Here is a 6,864-nt window from a genome sequence, read left to right as displayed (position 1 = left end):
CAACAATAGTGTTATAAAATTTTCTAAAATAGATAAAATCTAAATACAATAATATTGGGTATATCTTAAATACTTTTGATGTATTGGAATTAAATGATATGAAATTTTATTTGAAATAAATGAGCCATCATTTGGGAATTAAAATATTTTGTAATCAAAAGATAATTTTTTCCATGCTTCAATGTCACTGAATCTATTTTGTTCATCAGCTTATTATGTTATTTAGGTTCCACATCTAAGTGAGATCATGTGATATTTGTTTTGCTATGCCTGGCTTATTTCACTTAGCATAATATTATCCAGACTGACAAATCTCAGAGGAAAGGTGGGGCTGGGTGGGTAGAGAGAGATTGACCAAATAATTTACATGCATATATGCATAACTCATGGACACAGACAATAGTGTGGTGAAGGCCTGGAGCAGGGGGTAGAAGTGGTCATAGATATTTTGTGCAGAAAAAGGAAGTTACTTACATGTAAAGCTTATGAATGAACAATGCTGAATCTGGATGATCTAAAAGTAATACATGATTGACACTGTAATGATATATAACTGATGAAAAAAATGAACCAGTAATTAAGAAAAGAAAAATGCAAATTACCAAGGCCAATGTAGAAATGTTTAGCCTCACTAGTAAGTCCAGGAAATCAAAATAAAGCAAGAATGAAACACCACAATTTCAATTATTTAATTAAAAAAGACACAGACACATACATTGAGGATGGTTTAGAGTGACTCACACCAAAGTCTTAATATCAGTTACTTCAAACTGATGAAATTTTAAAAGTAAATAGTAAATTAATTCTGTATTAGAAATTTCTGAAATTTTCTACCCCTCATGTAATTTGAAAAAGAGAAACATACTAGAAAAATACTTTAAACACACACACACATATACACACAAAACACATACAATTCTCCAAGTTATACTTTTTTTTTTAATATATCTTTATTGATTTGAGAGAAAAGGAGAGGGAGAGACAGAGATAGAAACATCAATGATGAGAGTAATTGATCTGCGAGCCTGCAACCCAGGCATGTGCCCTGACCGGGAATCGAACCCTGATCGCCTGGATCCTAGGTCGACGCTCAACCTCTGAGCCAAGCCTGGCCAGGCCAAGTTATACTTTTATACTTATATATTACACTGCCAGTTAAACTGTAAATTTCTGGAGTGCAATTTGGTAATTCAAATAAAAATTTTAAATGCAGATATTCATTGATGCACAAAAATTTATTTCTTGGAATTTATCCCACCAAATTATTATGATATAGGTAAAGATAACTATGGGAAAGTTTATTAAAGAACTTTCATGATAGTAAAATATTGAAAATAATCTGAATGTCCAAGAACAGTAAGACAGTTATATAAATCATAGGTAATTTTGATACAATGCTACATAAAAATTACAAATTATGCTATAAAAGTATGTTTATTGGCATTGGAATGTTCATGATATATTGTTAAACAAAGAAGTAAATTGTAAAGCAGAATTGCAGTGAACAAATTTGTTTAAAATTATACTTATAATTTTCTATATATCACATATATGATGGCATTATAAACTTATATCACAATATTAACACTAGTTATGTCTCATTATTAAGGAAATGCAAATAGTTTTACTGTAAAAAATGCAATCTGGAAAGCATTCAAATAACTCTTAAGATTTTAAGAAAATATTTGAGCTAGGGAGAGCTGGTTTGAGTTACAAAGAATAGGAAGATTTTTCTGTCATGTGTATCTGTAAAGGATAATGAATAGACTTAAAGAAGAAAAGGGAAGTACAATAGGCAGAACTCTAACACAACCCCCAGTGAATCGTAACTTTCTATGACCCCTTCTCCTTGATTGTGGGAAAAATGGTAACTTGCTCCTAGCTAACATAATGTGTCAAAGATGCCTTGGCCCATAGCCCAGTTGGTTAGAGCTTGTCCCCATACACCAAGGTTGTGGGTTTGATCCCTGGTCAGGGCATATACAAGAATCAACCAATGAATGCATAAGTAATTGGAACAACAAATTGGTGTTTCTTTTTCTTGTCTCAAATCAATAAATAAAATGAAAAAAGAAAGTAATATGGGAAAGATAATAACATAGTCAGTTCCATGACTTTGTTACCTTAGATAAGACTCTATCTCAGTGGATGGGAGTAAGAATTTCTCTTGCTGGCTCTGAAAAAGTCAGCTGCCATGTTGTAAGAGGTCCTATGAAAAGGCCATGTGGCCAAGAAATGTGGAGGTCCCCCAGAATATGCGTGGTTCTGGCTGACAGACAGTAAGAAATTATGTCCTTAGTCATACAGACACAGGAATTGAATTCTTTCAACAACCACACGAGTTCAAACTGACTATTTTCAGAGGGAAGGTGAGGGTAGGTGGGTGGGAAGAGATTAACCATAGGATTTATATGCCTGCATGCATCACCCATGGGCATGAAGTGTGGTGAAGGCCTGGGTGAGGGAGGTGGGTGTGGGGAAGAAGGGGTCAATGGGGAAAAAAGAGGATATCTGTAATACTTTCAATAAAGATAAATTAAAAACAAAAACACATGAGTTTGAAAGAAGAACCCAAGTTTAAGGTAGGAAGAAGATTGGTTGGCTTTCTGATGATAGCCTCGTGAGATCTGAAGCAGAGACCCTGTTAAGTGTACTTGATTCCTGACCCACAGAAACTGGGAGAATAAAAAATACATGCAATTTTAAATCACTAAGTTTGTAATAATTTTCTCACAGCAACAAAATACTAATCAGGAGCTTAATGTAAAAGTTTGTTACAAAAATCTTAATTTAACTCAGTAATTTATTCACTCTTCATTCATTTATCCTTTATTCAACAAATATTTACTGAATGTCTGCAAATATCATGCCCCATATGAGGCGCTGAGTAGTACATAGTGCCTTGCAATCGAGAAGATTACAATTGGAGAGGGAGGTGAGAAGAAAATAGCTGAACACAATACAATGTACTGAGTATGATGCAAGAGTTGTATACAGGATCTCTAAATCACATCATGGGGAACATCCTAGTGGTTAAGACCATAGGCTTTGGAGATTGACTGACTTGAATTTGAATGCACTTACTAAAGTTATGACCTTAGGCCAGTAGCTTAAATAAAAGCCAACTTTTCCATATGTAAAATGATTATAAGATGTACCTGTGGAGTTACTGTGTGGATGAAATTAAATAATATATAAGAATTGCTTAGGACACAATAAGTGCTCAGTGACTATAAGCTATTATAATTATTATTTTGCCTACAAGAGATGATGCCTGAACCAAATTTAGAAAGAAAAAGAGTTAATCTGCTGAGAGCCAGAAGGAGTTGGAAGATTTCAAGGAAAGGGAAAAGAGTTTAAAATAATAACATAAGTGATCCCAAGATAGCAGTGGATTAAGTGGAAGCTACACTGACATTTTCCCAAGACCAAACTGGAATTAGAACTAAAATTTAGAAAAACCATCTTGAATATTCAAATGAAGACTAGCTGGACAGAACCCTCATAACCAAGGACATAAAGTGGAGACTGCATAGAGACTGGTAGGAAGTGTGGAGGTACAAGGGGGCTAGTTGGGCTCCCATAGGCAGCAGCTGAAGGTCTGGAGGGATATTTTAGCTGTGGGGGTTCCTACTGAGAACTCTGGGGCACAGAGTCCCAAGCAAGAAAAACTCAAAGAGGCCCATGCCCAGACACATAATAATTAAAATACTAAGAATTCAAGACAAAGAGAGAATTATAAAACCAGTAAGAGAAAAGCAATTTGTTACCTACAAAGGCGCTCCCATAAGGCTGTCAGCTGATTTCTCATCAGAAACTCTATAGGCCAGAAGGGAATGGCATGAAGTGTTCAAGGTAATGAAAAGCAAGCATCTGAAACTAAGACTACTCTATCCAGCAAGGGTATCATTCAAAATAGATGGTGAAATAAGTAGCTCCCCAGACACACACAAAAAAGACTAAAGGAGTTTATTACCACCAAACCAGTGTTGCAAGAAATTTTAAAGGGACTGCTGTAATAACAAGAAGAAATAGAGTGAAAGAGAAACATAGGCATAAAATAATAAAATGGCAAGAGATAAGTACCTATCAATAATAACCTTAAATGTAAATAGATTAAATAATCCAATCAAAAGATAGGGTAGCTGAATAGTTAAAAAAAACATGACCCAAATATATGGTCTACAAGAGACCCATCTCAGAACAAAAAACTCAGGCTGAAAAAAAACTTCAGGAGGACTTTAAGGGAGAGATCAACAGCAGCACAGTCATAGTAGGGGACTTTAACACTCCACTGACTTTACAGGATAGAACTTCCAGATGAAAAATCAACAAGGAAATAATGACTTTAAATGATACCCTAGATCAGATGGATTTAATTGACATTTACAAAACATTTCACCCCAAAGCTGCAGAATATACATTCTTCTCAAGTGCACAAGGGACACTCTCAAAGACAGACCACATGTTAGGACACAAAACAAGTCTCTACAAGTTCAAGAAGATTGAAATCATATCAAGCATCTTCTCAGACATTTACACCATGAAATACTATGCAGCTGTGAAAAGGGATCCTTTACTCTTTGAAACAGTATGGTGGGACCTGGAGAATATTATCCTAAGCAAAATAAATCAGTCAGAGAAAGACAAGTACATGATCTTACTCATCTGTGGAATCTATTGAACAAAATAAATTGATGAACAAAATAGATCCATAGATACATAGAAGCATGGAACAGACTGATGAATCTCAGAGGTAAGGCAGGGGTAGTTGGGTAAGTGGGAGGGGAGAGATTAACATAAGAACTTATATGCATATATGCATAACCCATGAACAGACAATGTTGTGTTGAAGGCCTAGAGGGAGAGTTGCAGGGTGGAGGGCATCAATGGGGGAAAAAAAGATAACTGTAATACTTTTATCAATAATGATAAATTAAAACAAAAAAATAATAATGACATAATACATTTGGGGACCTGCTAGCATTTCAGTATGAAAAACATCTTTTGAGTTGTTACATATGCCAGCCACCTTGTGGAGAAATATATATAATACACACACACACACACACACATACACACACACTTAATCCAGGGCAGATTATGGTAGGCATTACCAATGTTCACCAATATACAATTCTCCTCTGAATTGCTTTAGCCAATTAAAAATAAATGAAAATAACAAGTCACTACAGTATGGAAATATTTATTGCCAATAATGTGCTAATCTTCCCACTCTTTTCTTGTCTTATTGACTGCAAAGCCTAAATGAGAAGCTTGGAGCCATCTGGATCACAGAGCAGTTGCAGAGAGAACAGCTGCCCTGCAGTCCTGTCTGGTGAGTAGTGAATTTAAGGGAAGCAATAAACTTTTGTTGTGTTAGGTTATGTAGTGTTCTGTTGGTTTTTAACCTCAGCATAATCTTGCCTATTTTGATAGATAGAGATATTGCTGTCAGAAGTGGGGTGATTTCATAACAAAGAAAATGAAAGGGTCTGGCATTAATTGAGGGGCTGAATGATAATGATGAAGAAAGCTGATACCAGAGGCTACAGTCTTTCATGTTATACAGAAGAAAAGGCCTTGGAAAACTCTTACCTAAGCTAACTTTTTAGAAAAGTCATGAGCATAATGGAACTTGCAGCAAAGTGGAAAGAGACTGAAAGGAGAGAGCCTAGAAATTCAGAGAATTTGGGCATTGAAGAGGCAACAGGCTTTTAACCTCAAACAGAGGAAAACAAGAAAGATTTTGAGCAAAGATGTCCATCTAAACTGAGCCTGGTACTGTAACCAAATTAAGGATTTGTCATCGGACCCATTGTTAACATCTCTAAACAAATTAAAGAACCTCAGGTCAAGTATAAAATTAAGATGCAGTGTCCATCCCAGCTACCATGGCTAAGTGGTTTGGCATTGACCAATGATCCAGGAGATCGCAGTTCTCCTGCCCAGTCAGGGCACACGCCCAGGTTGTGGGCTTGATACCCAGTGGGGGGCATGCAGGAGGCAGCTGATCAACAACTCTCTCTCATCATTGATGTTTCTATCTCTCCCTCTTCTTTCTTCTCTCTGAAATCAATAATATATATATATATATATATATATATATATATATATATATATATATATATATATATATACATATATCTTTATATATATATATAAAGATGCAATGTCCAGTAAGTCTTTTCAATTTGTTGAGATGGCTCATGGAAAAGAACCTAAAGGTAGCTTTTCCACCTGTGCCTGATAGTTTCAGGTAGCTGCAATTAATTCAAGGATGGATCTGGATAGTAATTCATGAGGGCAAGAATATAAAGAAATACAGCTGATATGAAAACCAAGACTTGAGTCTTGAGGACTGTATATGTAGCTATTAGTACATAAAACTCACCGGAAGTGAACAAATAAGAATCTAAGATTTTAAGAGAATCATACGCAAAAAAATTACCAGCCTGAACTAAAAATGACTGACATTTTGAAACTTAAAATGATCCTTAGGACCTCAAACATCAATGGGCAGTGAGTGGGCTGAGGAAACACTAAAACACCCAAAGAAGGCATATTCAAACAATATCAAAGAAGGACAATGGAACAGAAAAACATGATGGAGGGAAGAGCCAAGAGCTATAGAAAAACAATAGATTAATGAGTCCTTCCAAGGGAACAAGGTACAGGCCTTAATTATAGATAACACTCTCCATTCCCGGGGTTGGGGGTCACTGCCACATATGCCCAGAAGAATTTCAATGTACTATGCCAGTGATGAATGCGTATCTTTGTTCTTTCTCTCTCTGAGTGCTATTGTGGCTATCCTGACCCTGTCATATTGTTGTAAACTGGGCATGTGGAGCACAAACAATG

Source organism: Miniopterus natalensis, chromosome 2 (genome assembly GCF_054644295.1).
Source record: "Miniopterus natalensis isolate mMinNat1 chromosome 2, mMinNat1.hap1, whole genome shotgun sequence".
NCBI lineage: Eukaryota > Metazoa > Chordata > Mammalia > Chiroptera > Miniopteridae > Miniopterus > Miniopterus natalensis.
Note: the sequence above shows the minus strand (reverse complement) of the source record.